Here is a 19,346-nt window from a genome sequence, read left to right as displayed (position 1 = left end):
CTCAGTAAGTTTCTTACACTCAGTAAGTTGCATACACTCAGTAAGTTTCACACACTCAGTAAGTCTCTTACTCTCAGTAAGTTGCATACACTCAGTAAGTTTCACACACTCAGTAAGTCTCTTACTCTCAGTAAGTCTCTTACACTTAGTAAGTCTCTTACACTCAGTAAGTCTCTTACACTCAGTAAGTCTCTTACACTCAGTAAGTTTCTTACACTCCGTAAGTCTCTTACACTCAGTAAGTTTCTTACACTCAGTAAGTTTCTTACACTCAGTAAGTCTCTTACACTCAGTAAGTCTCTTACACTCAGTAAGTTTCACACACTCAGTACATTTCACACACTCAGTAAGTCTCTTACACTCAGTACGTTTCATACACCCATTAAGTTTCACACACTCAGTATGTTTCATACACTCAGTACGTTTCATACACTCAGTAAGTTTCACACACTCAGTAAGTTTCTTACACTCTCTTACACTTAGTAAGTTTCTTACAATCAGTACGTTTCATACACCCATTAAGTTTCACACACTCAGTATGTTTCATACACTCAGTATGTTTCATACACTCAGTACGTTTCATACACTCAGTAAGTCTCTTACACTCAGTAAGTTTCATACACTTTCTTACACTTAGTAAGTTTCTTACACTCAGTAAGTTTCTTACACTCAGTACGTTTCATACACTCAGTAAGTCTCTTACACTCAGTAAGTTTCATACACTCTCTTACACTTAGTAAGTTTCTTACACTCAGTAAGTCTCTTACACTTAGTAAGTTTCTTACACTCAGTAAGTCTCTTACACTCAGTAACTCTCTTACACTTAGTAAGTTTCTTACACTCAGTAAGTCTCTTACACTCAGTAAGTCTCTTACACTCAGTAAGTTTCATACACTCAGTAAGTTTCATACTCTCAGTAAGTTTCTTACACTCAGTAAGTTTCTTACACTCAGTAAGTTGCATACACTCAGTAAGTTTCACACACTCAGTAAGTCTCTTACACTCAGTAAGTTTCTTACACTTAGTACGTTTCTTACACTCAGTAAGTCTCTTACACTCAGTAAGTCTCTTACACTCAGTAAGTTTCATACATTTTCTTACACTTAGTAAGTTTCTTACACTCAGTAAGTTTCTTACACTCAGTAAGTTTCTTACACTCAGTAAGTTTCATACGCTCTCTTACACTTAGTAAGTTTCTTACACTCAGTAAGTCTCTTACACTCAGTAAGTTTCTTACTCTCAGTAAGTATCTTACACTCAGTAAGTTTCAAACACTCTCATACACTCAGTAAGTTTATTACTCTCAGTAAGTTTCTTACACTCAGTAAGTTTCATACACTCAGTAAGTTTCATACACTCAGTAAGTTTCTTACACTCAGTAAGTTGCATACACTCAGTAAGTTTCACACACTCAGTAAGTCTCTTACACTCAGTAAGTCTCTTACACTCAGTAAGTTTCTTACACTTAGTACGTTTCTTACACTCAGTAAGTCTCTTACACTCAGTAAGTCTCTTACACTCAGTAAGTTTCATACATTTTCTTACACTTAGTAAGTTTCTTACACTCAGTAAGTTTCTTACACTCAGTAAGTTTCATACACTCTCTTACACTTAGTAAGTTTCTTACACTCAGTAAGTCTCTTACACTCAGTAAGTTTCTTACTCTCAGTAAGTATCTTACACTCAGTAAGTTTCAAACACTCTCATACACTCAGTAAGTTTATTACTCTCAGTAAGTTTCTTACACTCAGTAAGTTTCATACACTCAGTAAGTTTCATACACTCAGTAAGTTTCTTACACTCAGTAAGTTTCTTACACTCAGTAAGTTTCTTACACTCAGTAAGTTGCATACACTCAGTAAGTTTCACACACTCAGTAAGTCTCTTACACTCAGTAAGTCTCTTACACTCAGTAAGTTTCTTACACTTAGTACGTTTCTTACACTCAGTAAGTCTCTTACACTCAGTAAGTCTCTTACACTCAGTAAGTTTCATACATTTTCTTACACTTAGTAAGTTTCTTACACTCAGTAAGTTTCTTACACTCAGTACGTTTCATACACTCAGTAAGTTTCTTACACTCAGTAAGTTGCATACACTCAGTAAGTTTCACACACTCAGTAAGTCTCTTACTCTCAGTAAGTTGCATACACTCAGTAAGTTTCACACACTCAGTAAGTCTCTTACTCTCAGTAAGTCTCTTACACTTAGTAAGTCTCTTACACTCAGTAAGTCTCTTACACTCAGTAAGTCTCTTACACTCAGTAAGTCTCTTACACTCAGTAAGTCTCTTACACTCAGTAAGTTTCTTACACTCAGTAAGTTTCTTACACTCAGTAAGTCTCTTACACTCAGTAAGTCTCTTACACTCAGTAAGTCTCTTACACTTAGTAAGTTTCTTACACTCAGTAAGTCTCTTACACTCAGTAACTCTCTTACACTTAGTAAGTTTCTTACACTCAGTAAGTCTCTTACACTCAGTAAGTCTCTTACACTCAGTAAGTTTCATACACTCAGTAAGTTTCATACACTCAGTAAGTTTCTTACACTCAGTAAGTTTCTTACACTCAGTAAGTTGCATACACTCAGTAAGTTTCACACACTCAGTAAGTCTCTTACACTCAGTAAGTTTCTTACACTTAGTACGTTTCTTACACTCAGTAAGTCTCTTACACTCAGTAAGTCTCTTACACTCAGTAAGTTTCATACATTTTCTTACACTTAGTAAGTTTCTTACACTCAGTAAGTTTCTTACACTCAGTAAGTTTCTTACACTCAGTAAGTTTCATACACTCTCTTACACTTAGTAAGTTTCTTACACTCAGTAAGTCTCTTACACTCAGTAAGTTTTTTACTCTCAGTAAGTATCTTACACTCAGTAAGTTTCAAACACTCTCATACACTCAATAAGTTTATTACTCTCAGTAAGTTTCTTACACTCAGTAAGTTTCATACACTCAGTAAGTTTCATACACTCAGTAAGTTTCTTACACTCAGTAAGTTTCTTACACTCAGTAAGTTGCATACACTCAGTAAGTTTCACACACTCAGTAAGTCTCTTACACTCAGTAAGTCTCTTACACTCAGTAAGTTTCTTACACTTAGTACGTTTCTTACACTCAGTAAGTCTCTTACACTCAGTAAGTCTCTTACACTCAGTAAGTTTCATACATTTTCTTACACTTAGTAAGTTTCTTACACTCAGTAAGTTTCTTACACTCAGTACGTTTCATACACTCAGTAAGTTTCTTACACTCAGTAAGTTGCATACACTCAGTAAGTTTCACACACTCAGTAAGTCTCTTACTCTCAGTAAGTTGCATACACTCAGTAAGTTTCACACACTCAGTAAGTCTCTTACTCTCAGTAAGTCTCTTACACTTAGTAAGTCTCTTACACTCAGTAAGTCTCTTACACTCAGTAAGTCTCTTACACTCAGTAAGTCTCTTACACTCAGTAAGTTTCTTACACTCAGTAAGTTTCTTACACTCAGTAAGTCTCTTACACTCAGTAAGTTTCTTACACTCAGTAAGTTTCTTACACTCAGTAAGTCTCTTACACTCAGTAAGTCTCTTACACTCAGTAAGTTTCACACACTCAGTACATTTCACACACTCAGTAAGTCTCTTACACTCAGTACGTTTCATACACCCATTAAGTTTCACACACTCAGTATGTTTCATACACTCAGTACGTTTCATACACTCAGTAAGTTTCACACACTCAGTAAGTTTCTTACACTCTCTTACACTTAGTAAGTTTCTTACAATCAGTACGTTTCATACACCCATTAAGTTTCACACACTCAGTATGTTTCATACACTCAGTATGTTTCATACACTCAGTACGTTTCATACACTCAGTAAGTCTCTTACACTCAGTAAGTTTCATACACTTTCTTACACTTAGTAAGTTTCTTACACTCAGTAAGTTTCTTACACTCAGTACGTTTCATACACTCAGTAAGTCTCTTACACTCAGTAAGTTTCATACACTCTCTTACACTTAGTAAGTTTCTTACACTCAGTAAGTCTCTTACACTTAGTAAGTTTCTTACACTCAGTAAGTCTCTTACACTCAGTAACTCTCTTACACTTAGTAAGTTTCTTACACTCAGTAAGTCTCTTACACTCAGTAAGTCTCTTACACTCAGTAAGTTTCATACACTCAGTAAGTTTCATACACTCAGTAAGTTTCTTACACTCAGTAAGTTTCTTACACTCAGTAAGTTGCATACACTCAGTAAGTTTCACACACTCAGTAAGTCTCTTACACTCAGTAAGTTTCTTACACTTAGTACGTTTCTTACACTCAGTAAGTCTCTTACACTCAGTAAGTCTCTTACACTCAGTAAGTTTCATACATTTTCTTACACTTAGTAAGTTTCTTACACTCAGTAAGTTTCTTACACTCAGTAAGTTTCTTACACTCAGTAAGTTTCATACGCTCTCTTACACTTAGTAAGTTTCTTACACTCAGTAAGTCTCTTACACTCAGTAAGTTTCTTACTCTCAGTAAGTATCTTACACTCAGTAAGTTTCAAACACTCTCATACACTCAGTAAGTTTATTACTCTCAGTAAGTTTCTTACACTCAGTAAGTTTCATACACTCAGTAAGTTTCATACACTCAGTAAGTTTCTTACACTCAGTAAGTTTCTTACACTCAGTAAGTCTCTTACACTCAGTAAGTTTCACACACTCAGTAAGTCTCTTGCACTCAGTAAGTTGCATACACTCAGTAAGTTTCACACACTCAGTAAGTCTCTTACTCTCAGTAAGTCTCTTACACTTAGTAAGTCTCTTACACTCAGTAAGTCTCTTACACTCAGTAAGTCTCTTACACTCAGTAAGTCTCTTACACTCAGTAAGTTTCTTACACTCAGTAAGTTTCTTACACTCAGTAAGTCTCTTACACTCAGTAAGTCTCTTACACTCAGTAAGTCTCTTACACTTAGTAAGTTTCTTACACTCAGTAAGTCTCTTACACTCAGTAACTCTCTTACACTTAGTAAATTTCTTACACTCAGTAAGTCTCTTACACTCAGTAAGTCTCTTACACTCAGTAAGTTTCATACACTCAGTAAGTTTCATACACTCAGTAAGTTTCTTACACTCAGTAAGTTTCTTACACTCAGTAAGTTGCATACACTCAGTAAGTTTCACACACTCAGTAAGTCTCTTACACTCAGTAAGTCTCTTACACTCAGTAAGTTTCTTACACTTAGTACGTTTCTTACACTCAGTAAGTCTCTTACACTCAGTAAGTCTCTTACACTCAGTAAGTTTCATACATTTTCTTACACTTAGTAAGTTTCTTACACTCAGTAAGTTTCTTACACTCAGTAAGTTTCTTACACTCAGTAAGTTTCATACACTCTCTTACACTTAGTAAGTTTCTTACACTCAGTAAGTCTCTTACACTCAGTAAGTTTCTTACTCTCAGTAAGTATCTTACACTCAGTAAGTTTCAAACACTCTCATACACTCAGTAAGTTTATTACTCTCAGTAAGTTTCTTACACTCAGTAAGTTTCATACACTCAGTAAGTCTCTTACACTCAGTAAGTCTCTTACACTCAGTAAGTCTCTTACACTCAGTAAGTTTCTTACACTCAGTAAGTTTCTTACACTCAGTAAGTTGCATACATTTTCTTACACTTAGTAAGTTTCTTACACTCAGTAAGTTTCTTACACTCAGTACGTTTCATACACTCAGTAAGTTTCTTACACTCAGTAAGTTGCATACACTCAGGAAGTTTCACACACTCAGTAAGTCTCTTACTCTCAGTAAGTTGCATACACTCAGTAAGTTTCACACACTCAGTAAGTCTCTTACACTCAGTAAGTTTCTTTCACTCAGTACGTTTAATACATTCAGTAAGTCTCTTACACTCAGTAAGTTTCACACACTCAGTATATTTCATACACTCAGTAAGTCTCTTACACTTAGTAAGTTTCGTAGACTCTTACACTTATAAACTCTCTTACACTCAGTAAGTTTCATACACTGTCTTACACTTAGTAAGTTTCTTACACTCAGTAAGTTTCTTACACTCAGTAAGTCTCTTACACTCAGTAAGTTTCACACACTCAGTAAGTCTCTTGCACTCAGTAAGTTGCATACACTCAGTAAGTTTCACACACTCAGTAAGTCTCTTACTCTCAGTAAGTCTCTTACACTTAGTAAGTCTCTTACACTCAGTAAGTCTCTTACACTCAGTAAGTCTCTTACACTCAGTAAGTCTCTTACACTCAGTAAGTTTCTTACACTCAGTAAGTTTCTTACACTCAGTAAGTCTCTTACACTCAGTAAGTCTCTTACACTCAGTAAGTCTCTTACACTCAGTAAGTTTCTTACACTCAGTAAGTCTCTTACACTCAGTAACTCTCTTACACTTAGTAAGTTTCTTACACTCAGTAAGTCTCTTACACTCAGTAAGTCTCTTACACTCTGTAAGTTTCATACACTCAGTAAGTTTCATACACTCAGTAAGTTTCTTACACTCAGTAAGTTTCTTACACTCAGTAAGTTGCATACACTCAGTAAGTTTCACACACTCAGTAAGTCTCTTACACTCAGTAAGTCTCTTACACTCAGTAAGTTTCTTACACTTAGTACGTTTCTTACACTCAGTAAGTCTCTTACACTCAGTAAGTCTCTTACACTCAGTAAGTTTCATACATTTTCTTACACTTAGTAAGTTTCTTACACTCAGTAAGTTTCTTACACTCAGTAAGTTTCTTACACTCAGTAAGTTTCATACACTCTCTTACACTTAGTAAGTTTCTTACACTCAGTAAGTCTCTTACACTCAGTAAGTTTCTTACTCTCAGTAAGTATCTTACACTCAGTAAGTTTCAAACACTCTCATACACTCAGTAAGTTTATTACTCTCAGTAAGTTTCTTACACTCAGTAAGTTTCATACACTCAGTAAGTTTCATACACTCAGTAAGTTTCTTACACTCAGTAAGTTTCTTACACTCAGTAAGTTTCTTACACTCAGTAGGTTGCATACACTCAGTAAGTTTCACACACTCAGTAAGTCTCTTACACTCAGTAAGTCTCTTACACTCAGTAAGTTTCTTACACTTAGTACGTTTCTTACACTCAGTAAGTCTCTTACACTCAGTAAGTCTCTTACACTCAGTAAGTTTCATACATTTTCTTACACTTAGTAAGTTTCTTACACTCAGTAAGTTTCTTACACTCAGTACGTTTCATACACTCAGTAAGTTTCTTACACTCAGTAAGTTGCATACACTCAGTAAGTTTCACACACTCAGTAAGTCTCTTACTCTCAGTAAGTTGCATACACTCAGTAAGTTTCACACACTCAGTAAGTCTCTTACTCTCAGTAAGTCTCTTACACTTAGTAAGTCTCTTACACTCAGTAAGTCTCTTACACTCAGTAAGTCTCTTACACTCAGTAAGTCTCTTACACTCAGTAAGTCTCTTACACTCAGTAAGTTTCTTACACTCAGTAAGTTTCTTACACTCAGTAAGTCTCTTACACTCAGTAAGTCTCTTACACTCAGTAAGTCTCTTACACTTAGTAAGTTTCTTACACTCAGTAAGTCTCTTACACTCAGTAACTCTCTTACACTTAGTAAGTTTCTTACACTCAGTAAGTCTCTTACACTCAGTAAGTCTCTTACACTCAGTAAGTTTCATACACTCAGTAAGTTTCATACACTCAGTAAGTTTCTTACACTCAGTAAGTTTCTTACACTCAGTAAGTTGCATACACTCAGTAAGTTTCACACACTCAGTAAGTCTCTTACACTCAGTAAGTTTCTTACACTTAGTACGTTTCTTACACTCAGTAAGTCTCTTACACTCAGTAAGTCTCTTACACTCAGTAAGTTTCATACATTTTCTTACACTTAGTAAGTTTCTTACACTCAGTAAGTTTCTTACACTCAGTAAGTTTCTTACACTCAGTAAGTTTCATACACTCTCTTACACTTAGTAAGTTTCTTACACTCAGTAAGTCTCTTACACTCAGTAAGTTTCTTACTCTCAGTAAGTATCTTACACTCAGTAAGTTTCAAACACTCTCATACACTCAGTAAGTTTATTACTCTCAGTAAGTTTCTTACACTCAGTAAGTTTCATACACTCAGTAAGTTTCATACACTCAGTAAGTTTCTTACACTCAGTAAGTTTCTTACACTCAGTAAGTTGCATACACTCAGTAAGTTTCACACACTCAGTAAGTCTCTTACACTAAGTAAGTCTCTTACACTCAGTAAGTTTCTTACACTTAGTACGTTTCTTACACTCAGTAAGTCTCTTACACTCAGTAAGTCTCTTACACTCAGTAAGTTTCATACATTTTCTTACACTTAGTAAGTTTCTTACACTCAGTAAGTTTCTTACACTCAGTACGTTTCATACACTCAGTAAGTTTCTTACACTCAGTAAGTTGCATACACTCAGTAAGTTTCACACACTCAGTAAGTCTCTTACTCTCAGTAAGTTGCATACACTCAGTAAGTTTCACACACTCAGTAAGTCTCTTACTCTCAGTAAGTCTCTTACACTTAGTAAGTCTCTTACACTCAGTAAGTCTCTTACACTCAGTAAGTCTCTTACACTCAGTAAGTCTCTTACACTCAGTAAGTTTCTTACACTCAGTAAGTCTCTTACACTCAGTAAGTTTCTTACACTCAGTAAGTTTCTTACACTCAGTAAGTCTCTTACACTCAGTAAGTCTCTTACACTCAGTAAGTTTCACACACTCAGTACATTTCACACACTCAGTAAGTCTCTTACACTCAGTACGTTTCATACACCCATTAAGTTTCACACACTCAGTACGTTTCTTACACTCAGTAAGTCTCTTACACTCAGTAAGTCTCTTACACTCAGTAAGTTTCATACATTTTCTTACACTTAGTAAGTTTCTTACACTCAGTAAGTCTCTTACACTCAGTAAGTCTCTTACACTCAGTAAGTTTCACACACTCAGTACATTTCACACACTCAGTAAGTCTCTTACACTCAGTACGTTTCATACACCCATTAAGTTTCACACACTCAGTATGTTTCATACACTCAGTACGTTTCATACACTCAGTAAGTTTCACACACTCAGTAAGTTTCTTACACTCTCTTACACTTAGTAAGTTTCTTACAATCAGTACGTTTCATACACCCATTAAGTTTCACACACTCAGTATGTTTCATACACTCAGTATGTTTCATACACTCAGTACGTTTCATACATTCAGTAAGTCTCTTACACTCAGTAAGTTTCATACACTTTCTTACACTTAGTAAGTTTCTTACACTCAGTAAGTTTCTTACACTCAGTACGTTTCATACACTCAGTAAGTCTCTTACACTCAGTAAGTTTCATACACTCTCTTACACTTAGTAAGTTTCTTACACTCAGTAAGTCTCTTACACTTAGTAAGTTTCTTACACTCAGTAAGTCTCTTACACTCAGTAACTCTCTTACACTTAGTAAGTTTCTTACACTCAGTAAGTCTCTTACACTCAGTAAGTCTCTTACACTCAGTAAGTTTCATACACTCAGTAAGTTTCATACACTCAGTAAGTTTCTTACACTCAGTAAGTTTCTTACACTCAGTAAGTTGCATACACTCAGTAAGTTTCACACACTCAGTAAGTCTCTTACACTCAGTAAGTTTCTTACACTTAGTACGTTTCTTACACTCAGTAAGTCTCTTACACTCAGTAAGTCTCTTACACTCAGTAAGTTTCATACATTTTCTTACACTTAGTAAGTTTCTTACACTCAGTAAGTTTCTTACACTCAGTAAGTTTCTTACACTCAGTAAGTTTCATACGCTCTCTTACACTTAGTAAGTTTCTTACACTCAGTAAGTCTCTTACACTCAGTAAGTTTCTTACTCTCAGTAAGTATCTTACACTCAGTAAGTTTCAAACACTCTCATACACTCAGTAAGTTTATTACTCTCAGTAAGTTTCTTACACTCAGTAAGTTTCATACACTCAGTAAGTTTCATACACTCAGTAAGTTTCTTACACTCAGTAAGTTTCTTACACTCAGTAAGTTGCATACACTCAGTAAGTTTCACACACTCAGTAAGTCTCTTACACTCAGTAAGTCTCTTACACTCAGTAAGTTTCTTACACTTAGTACGTTTCTTACACTCAGTAAGTTTCTTACACTCAGTAAGTTTCTTACACTCAGTACGTTTCATACACTCAGTAAGTTTCTTACACTCAGTAAGTTGCATACACTCAGTAAGTTTCACACACTCAGTAAGTCTCTTACTCTCAGTAAGTTGCATACACTCAGTAAGTTTCACACACTCAGTAAGTCTCTTACTCTCAGTAAGTCTCTTACACTTAGTAAGTCTCTTACACTCAGTAAGTCTCTTACACTCAGTAAGTCTCTTACACTCAGTAAGTCTCTTACACTCAGTAAGTTTCTTACACTCAGTAAGTTTCTTACACTCAGTAAGTCTCTTACACTCAGTAAGTTTCTTACACTCAGTAAGTTTCTTACACTCAGTAAGTCTCTTACACTCAGTAAGTCTCTTACACTCAGTAAGTTTCACACACTCAGTACATTTCACACACTCAGTAAGTCTCTTACACTCAGTACGTTTCATACACCCATTAAGTTTCACACACTCAGTATGTTTCATACACTCAGTACGTTTCATACACTCAGTAAGTTTCACACACTCAGTAAGTTTCTTACACTCTCTTACACTTAGTAAGTTTCTTACAATCAGTACGTTTCATACACCCATTAAGTTTCACACACTCAGTATGTTTCATACACTCAGTATGTTTCATACACTCAGTACGTTTCATACACTCAGTAAGTCTCTTACACTCAGTAAGTTTCATACACTTTCTTACACTTAGTAAGTTTCTTACACTCAGTAAGTTTCTTACACTCAGTACGTTTCATACACTCAGTAAGTCTCTTACACTCAGTAAGTTTCATACACTCTCTTACACTTAGTAAGTTTCTTACACTCAGTAAGTCTCTTACACTCAGTAAGTTTCTTGCACTCAGTAAGTTTCATTCACTCAGTAAGTTTCTTACACTCAGTAAGTTTCATACACTCTCTAACACTTAGTAAGTTTCTTACACTCAGTAAGTTTCTTACTCTCAGTAAGTATCTTACACTCAGTAAGTTTCATACACTCTCATACACTCAGTAAGTTTATTACTCTCAGTAAGTTTCTTACACTTAGTAAGTCTCTTACACTCAGTAAGTCTCTTACACTCAGTAAGTCTCTTACACTCAGTAAGTCTCTTACACTCAGTAAGTTTCTTACACTCAGTAAGTTTCTTACACTCAGTAAGTCTCTTACACTCAGTAAGTCTCTTACACTCAGTAAGTCTCTTACACTTAGTAAGTTTCTTACACTCAGTAAGTCTCTTACACTCAGTAACTCTCTTACACTTAGTAAGTTTCTTACACTCAGTAAGTCTCTTACACTCAGTAAGTCTCTTACACTCAGTAAGTTTCATACACTCAGTAAGTTTCATACACTCAGTAAGTTTCTTACACTCAGTAAGTTTCTTACACTCAGTAAGTTGCATACACTCAGTAAGTTTCACACACTCAGTAAGTCTCTTACACTCAGTAAGTCTCTTACACTCAGTAAGTTTCTTACACTTAGTACGTTTCTTACACTCAGTAAGTCTCTTACACTCAGTAAGTCTCTTACACTCAGTAAGTTTCATACATTTTCTTACACTTAGTAAGTTTCTTACACTCAGTAAGTTTCTTACACTCAGTAAGTTTCTTACACTCAGTAAGTTTCATACACTCTCTTACACTTAGTAAGTTTCTTACACTCAGTAAGTCTCTTACACTCAGTAAGTTTCTTACTCTCAGTAAGTATCTTACACTCAGTAAGTTTCAAACACTCTCATACACTCAGTAAGTTTATTACTCTCAGTAAGTTTCTTACACTCAGTAAGTTTCATACACTCAGTAAGTTTCATACACTCAGTAAGTTTCTTACACTCAGTAAGTTTCTTACACTCAGTAAGTTGCATACACTCAGTAAGTTTCACACACTCAGTAAGTCTCTTACACTCAGTAAGTCTCTTACACTCAGTAAGTTTCTTACACTTAGTACGTTTCTTACACTCAGTAAGTCTCTTACACTCAGTCTCTTACACTCAGTAAGTTTCATACATTTTCTTACACTTAGTAAGTTTCTTACACTCAGTAAGTTTCTTACACTCAGTACATTTCATACACTCAGTAAGTTTCTTACACTCAGTAAGTTGCATACACTCAGTAAGTTTCACACACTCAGTAAGTCTCTTACTCTCAGTAAGTTACATACACTCAGTAAGTTTCACACACTCAGTAAGTCTCTTACTCTCAGTAAGTCTCTTACACTTACTAAGTCTCTTACACTCAGTAAGTCTCTTACACTCAGTAAGTCTCTTACACTCAGTAAGTCTCTTACACTCAGTAAGTTTCTTACACTCAGTAAGTTTCTTACACTCAGTAAGTCTCTTACACTCAGTAAGTTTCTTACACTCAGTAAGTTTCTTACACTCAGTAAGTCTCTTACACTCAGTAAGTCTCTTACACTCAGTAAGTCTCTTACACTTAGTAAGTTTCTTACACTCAGTAAGTCTCTTACACTCAGTAACTCTCTTACACTTAGTAAGTTTCTTACACTCAGTAAGTCTCTTACACTCAGTAAGTCTCTTACACTCAGTAAGTTTCATACACTCAGTAAGTTTCTTACACTCAGTAAGTTTCTTACACTCAGTAAGTTTCATACACTCAGTAAGTTTCTTACACTCAGTAAGTTTCATACACTCAGTAAGTTTCATACACTCAGTAAGTTTCTTACACTCAGTAAGTTTCTTACACTCAGTAAGTTGCATACACTCAGTAAGTTTCACACACTCAGTAAGTCTCTTACACTCAGTAAGTTTCTTACACTTAGTACGTTTCTTACACTCAGTAAGTCTCTTACACTCAGTAAGTCTCTTACACTCAGTAAGTTTCATACATTTTCTTACACTTAGTAAGTTTCTTACACTCAGTAAGTTTCTTACACTCAGTAAGTTTCTTACACTCAGTAAGTTTCATACGCTCTCTTACACTTAGTAAGTTTCTTACACTAAGTAAGTCTCTTACACTCAGTAAGTTTCTTACTCTCAGTAAGTATCTTACACTCAGTAAGTTTCAAACACTCTCATACACTCAGTAAGTTTATTACTCTCAGTAAGTTTCTTACACTCAGTAAGTTTCATACACTCAGTAAGTTTCATACACTCAGTAAGTTTCTTACACTCAGTAAGTTTCTTACACTCAGTAAGTTGCATACACTCAGTAAGTTTCACACACTCAGTAAGTCTCTTACTCTCAGTAAGTTACATACACTCAGTAAGTTTCACACACTCAGTAAGTCTCTTACTCTCAGTAAGTCTCTTACACTTACTAAGTCTCTTACACTCAGTAAGTCTCTTACACTCAGTAAGTCTCTTACACTCAGTAAGTCTCTTACACTCAGTAAGTTTCTTACACTCAGTAAGTTTCTTACACTCAGTAAGTCTCTTACACTCAGTAAGTTTCTTACACTCAGTAAGTTTCTTACACTCAGTAAGTCTCTTACACTCAGTAAGTCTCTTACACTCAGTAAGTCTCTTACACTTAGTAAGTTTCTTACACTCAGTAAGTCTCTTACACTCAGTAACTCTCTTACACTTAGTAAGTTTCTTACACTCAGTAAGTCTCTTACACTCAGTAAGTCTCTTACACTCAGTAAGTTTCATACACTCAGTAAGTTTCTTACACTCAGTAAGTTTCTTACACTCAGTAAGTTTCATACACTCAGTAAGTTTCTTACACTCAGTAAGTTTCATACACTCAGTAAGTTTCATACACTCAGTAAGTTTCTTACACTCAGTAAGTTTCTTACACTCAGTAAGTTGCATACACTCAGTAAGTTTCACACACTCAGTAAGTCTCTTACACTCAGTAAGTTTCTTACACTTAGTACGTTTCTTACACTCAGTAAGTCTCTTACACTCAGTAAGTCTCTTACACTCAGTAAGTTTCATACATTTTCTTACACTTAGTAAGTTTCTTACACTCAGTAAGTTTCTTACACTCAGTAAGTTTCTTACACTCAGTAAGTTTCATACGCTCTCTTACACTTAGTAAGTTTCTTACACTAAGTAAGTCTCTTACACTCAGTAAGTTTCTTACTCTCAGTAAGTATCTTACACTCAGTAAGTTTCTTACACTCAGTAAGTCTCTTACACTCAGTAAGTTTCATACACTCAGTAAGTTTCTTACACTCAGTAAGTTTCTTACACTCAGTAAGTTGCATACACTCAGTAAGTTTCACACACTCAGTAAGTCTCTTACACTCAGTAAGTCTCTTACACTCAGTAAGTTTCTTACACTTAGTACGTTTCTTACACTCAGTAAGTTTCTTACACTCAGTAAGTTTCTTACACTCAGTACGTTTCATACACTCAGTAAGTTTCTTACACTCAGTAAGTTGCATACACTCAGTAAGTTTCACACACTCAGTAAGTCTCTTACTCTCAGTAAGTTGCATACACTCAGTAAGTTTCACACACTCAGTAAGTCTCTTACTCTCAGTAAGTCTCTTACACTTAGTAAGTCTCTTACACTCAGTAAGTCTCTTACACTCAGTAAGTCTCTTACACTCAGTAAGTCTCTTACACTCAGTAAGTTTCTTACACTCAGTAAGTTTCTTACACTCAGTAAGTCTCTTACACTCAGTAAGTTTCTTACACTCAGTAAGTTTCTTACACTCAGTAAGTCTCTTACACTCAGTAAGTTTCACACACTCAGTACATTTCACACACTCAGTAAGTCTCTTACACTCAGTACGTTTCATACACCCATTAAGTTTCACACACTCAGTATGTTTCATACACTCAGTACGTTTCATACACTCAGTAAGTTTCACACACTCAGTAAGTTTCTTACACTCTCTTACACTTAGTAAGTTTCTTACAATCAGTACGTTTCATACACCCATTAAGTTTCACACACTCAGTATGTTTCATACACTCAGTATGTTTCATACACTCAGTACGTTTCATACACTCAGTAAGTCTCTTACACTCAGTAAGTTTCATACACTTTCTTACACTTAGTAAGTTTCTTACACTCAGTAAGTTTCTTACACTCAGTACGTTTCATACACTCAGTAAGTCTCTTACACTCAGTAAGTTTCATACACTCTCTTACACTTAGTAAGTTTCTTACACTCAGTAAGTCTCTTACACTCAGTAAGTTTCTTGCACTCAGTAAGTTTCATTCACTCAGTAAGTTTCTTACACTCAGTAAGTTTCATACACTCTCTAACACTTAGTAAGTTTCTTACACTCAGTAAGTTTCTTACTCTCAGTAAGTATCTTACACTCAGTAAGTTTCATACACTCTCATACACTCAGTAAGTTTATTACTCTCAGTAAGTTTCTTACACTTAGTAAGTCTCTTACACTCAGTAAGTCTCTTACACTCAGTAAGTCTCTTACACTCAGTAAGTCTCTTACACTCAGTAAGTTTCTTACACTCAGTAAGTTTCTTACACTCAGTAAGTCTCTTACACTCAGTAAGTCTCTTACACTCAGTAAGTCTCTTACACTTAGTAAGTTTCTTACACTCAGTAAGTCTCTTACACTCAGTAACTCTCTTACACTTAGTAAGTTTCTTACACTCAGTAAGTCTCTTACACTCAGTAAGTCTCTTACACTCAGTAAGTTTCATACACTCAGTAAGTTTCATACACTCAGTAAGTTTCTTACACTCAGTAAGTTTCTTACACTCAGTAAGTTGCATACACTCAGTAAGTTTCACACACTCAGTAAGTCTCTTACACTCAGTAAGTCTCTTACACTCAGTAAGTTTCTTACACTTAGTACGTTTCTTACACTCAGTAAGTCTCTTACACTCAGTAAGTCTCTTACACTCAGTAAGTTTCATACATTTTCTTACACTTAGTAAGTTTCTTACACTCAGTAAGTTTCTTACACTCAGTAAGTTTCATACACTCTCTTACACTTAGTAAGTTTCTTACACTCAGTAAGTCTCTTACACTCAGTAAGTTTCTTACTCTCAGTAAGTATCTTACACTCAGTAAGTTTCAAACACTCTCATACACTCAGTAAGTTTATTACTCTCAGTAAGTTTCTTACACTCAGTAAGTTTCATACACTCAGTAAGTTTCATACACTCAGTAAGTTTCTTACACTCAGTAAGTTTCTTACACTCAGTAAGTTGCATACACTCAGTAAGTTTCACACACTCAGTAAGTCTCTTACACTCAGTAAGTCTCTTACACTCAGTAAGTTTCTTACACTTAGTACGTTTCTTACACTCAGTAAGTCTCTTACACTCAGTCTCTTACACTCAGTAAGTTTCATACATTTTCTTACACTTAGTAAGTTTCTTACACTCAGTAAGTTTCTTACACTCAGTACATTTCATACACTCAGTAAGTTTCTTACACTCAGTAAGTTGCATACACTCAGTAAGTTTCACACACTCAGTAAGTCTCTTACTCTCAGTAAGTTACATACACTCAGTAAGTTTCACACACTCAGTAAGTCTCTTACTCTCAGTAAGTCTCTTACACTTACTAAGTCTCTTACACTCAGTAAGTCTCTTACACTCAGTAAGTCTCTTACACTCAGTAAGTCTCTTACACTCAGTAAGTTTCTTACACTCAGTAAGTTTCTTACACTCAGTAAGTCTCTTACACTCAGTAAGTTTCTTACACTCAGTAAGTTTCTTACACTCAGTAAGTCTCTTACACTCAGTAAGTCTCTTACACTCAGTAAGTCTCTTACACTTAGTAAGTTTCTTACACTCAGTAAGTCTCTTACACTCAGTAACTCTCTTACACTTAGTAAGTTTCTTACACTCAGTAAGTCTCTTACACTCAGTAAGTCTCTTACACTCAGTAAGTTTCATACACTCAGTAAGTTTCATACACTCAGTAAGTTTCTTACACTCAGTAAGTTTCTTACACTCAGTAAGTTGCATACACTCAGTAAGTTTCACACACTCAGTAAGTCTCTTACACTCAGTAAGTCTCTTACACTCAGTAAGTTTCTTACACTTAGTACGTTTCTTATACTCAGTAAGTCTCTTACACTCAGTCTCTTACACTCAGTAAGTTTCATACATTTTCTTACACTTAGTAAGTTTCTTACACTCAGTAAGTTTCTTACACTCAGTACATTTCATACACTCAGTAAGTTTCTTACACTCAGTAAGTTGCATACACTCAGTAAGTTTCACACACTCAGTAAGTCTCTTACTCTCAGTAAGTTGCATACACTCAGTAAGTTTCACACACTCAGTAAGTCTCTTACTCCCAGTAAGTCTCTTACACTTACTAAGTCTCTTACACTCAGTAAGTCTCTTACACTCAGTAAGTCTCTTACACTCAGTAAGTCTCTTACACTCAGTAAGTCTCTTACACTCAGTAAGTTTCTTACACTCAGTAAGTTTCTTACACTCAGTAAGTCTCTTACACTCAGTAAGTTTCTTACACTCAGTAAGTCTCTTACACTCAGTAAGTCTCTTACACTCAGTAAGTTTCATACACTCAGTAAGTTTCATACACTCAGTAAGTTTCTTACACTCAGTAAGTTGCATACACTCAGTAAGTTTCACACACTCAGTAAGTCTCTTACACTCAGTAAGTCTCTTACACTCAGTAAGTTTCTTACACTTAGTACGTTTCTTACACTCAGTAAGTCTCTTACACTCAGTAAGTCTCTTACACTCAGTAAGTTTCATACATTTTCTTACACTTAGTAAGTTTCTTACACTCAGTAAGTTTCTTACACTCAGTAAGTTTCTTACACTCAGTAAGTTTCATACACTCTCTTACACTTAGTAAGTTTCTTACACTCAGTAAGTCTCTTACACTCAGTAAGTTTCTTACTCTCAGTAAGTATCTTACACTCAGTAAGTTTCAAACACTCTCATACACTCAGTAAGTTTATTACTCTCAGTAAGTTTCTTACACTCAGTAAGTTTCATACACTCAGTAAGTTTCATACACTCAGTAAGTTTCTTACACTCAGTAAGTTTCTTACACTCAGTAAGTTGCATACACTCAGTAAGTTTCACACACTCAGTAAGTCTCTTACACTCAGTAAGTCTCTTACACTCAGTAAGTTTCTTACACTTAGTACGTTTCTTACACTCAGTAAGTCTCTTACACTCAGTCTCTTACACTCAGTAAGTTTCATACATTTTCTTACACTTAGTAAGTTTCTTACACTCAGTAAGTTTCTTACACTCAGTACATTTCATACACTCAGTAAGTTTCTTACACTCAGTAAGTTGCATACACTCAGTAAGTTTCACACACTCAGTAAGTCTCTTACTCTCAGTAAGTTGCATACACTCAGTAAGTTTCACACACTCAGTAAGTCTCTTACTCTCAGTAAGTCTCTTACACTTACTAAGTCTCTTACACTCAGTAAGTCTCTTACACTCAGTAAGTCTCTTACACTCAGTAAGTCTCTTACACTCAGTAAGTCTCTTACACTCAGTAAGTTTCTTACACTCAGTAAGTTTCTTACACTCAGTAAGTCTCTTACACTCAGTAAGTTTCTTACACTCTGTAAGTTTCTTACACTCAGTAAGTCTCTTACACTCAGTAAGTCTCTTACACTCAGTAAGTTTCACACACTCAGTACATTTCACACACTCAGTAAGTCTCTTACACTCATTACGTTTCATACACCCATTAAGTTTCACACACTCAGTATGTTTCATACACTCAGTACGTTTCATACACTCAGTAAGTTTCACACACTCAGTAAGTTTCTTACACTCTCTTACACTTAGTAAGTTTCTTACAATCAGTACGTTTCATACACCCATTAAGTTTCACACACTCAGTATGTTTCATACACTCAGTATGTTTCATACACTCAGTACGTTTCATACACTCAGTAAGTCTCTTACACTCAGTAAGTTTCATACACTTTCTTACACTTAGTAAGTTTCTTACACTCAGTAAGTTTCTTACACTCAGTACGTTTCATACACTCAGTAAGTCTCTTACACTCAGTAAGTTTCATACACTCTCTTACACTTAGTAAGTTTCTTACACTCAGTAAGTCTCTTACACTCAGTAAGTTTCTTGCACTCAGTAAGTTTCATTCACTCAGTAAGTTTCTTACACTCAGTAAGTTTCATACACTCTCTAACACTTAGTAAGTTTCTTACACTCAGTAAGTTTCTTACTCTCAGTAAGTATCTTACACTCAGTAAGTTTCATACACTCTCATACACTCAGTAAGTTTATTACTCTCAGTAAGTTTCTTACACTCAGTACGTTT

The 19,346-nt window shown here is 35.4% G+C and overlaps 1 protein-coding gene across 1 annotated transcript in view; it reads left to right on the top strand.

Moving 5' to 3' along the window:
- Window positions 1-19,346, top strand: part of LOC106560497 (low-density lipoprotein receptor-related protein 8) — a 618,846-nt gene that overhangs the window by 368,757 nt on the left and 230,743 nt on the right. The gene's annotated exons all lie outside the window — the stretch shown is intronic.

Source organism: Salmo salar, chromosome 10 (assembly GCF_965601325.2).
Source record: "Salmo salar chromosome 10, fSalSal1, whole genome shotgun sequence".
Classification (NCBI taxonomy): Eukaryota; Metazoa; Chordata; class Actinopteri; order Salmoniformes; family Salmonidae; genus Salmo; species Salmo salar.
The sequence above is the reverse complement of the archived record's forward strand: the minus strand, read 5'-3'. Positions and strand labels throughout refer to the sequence as shown.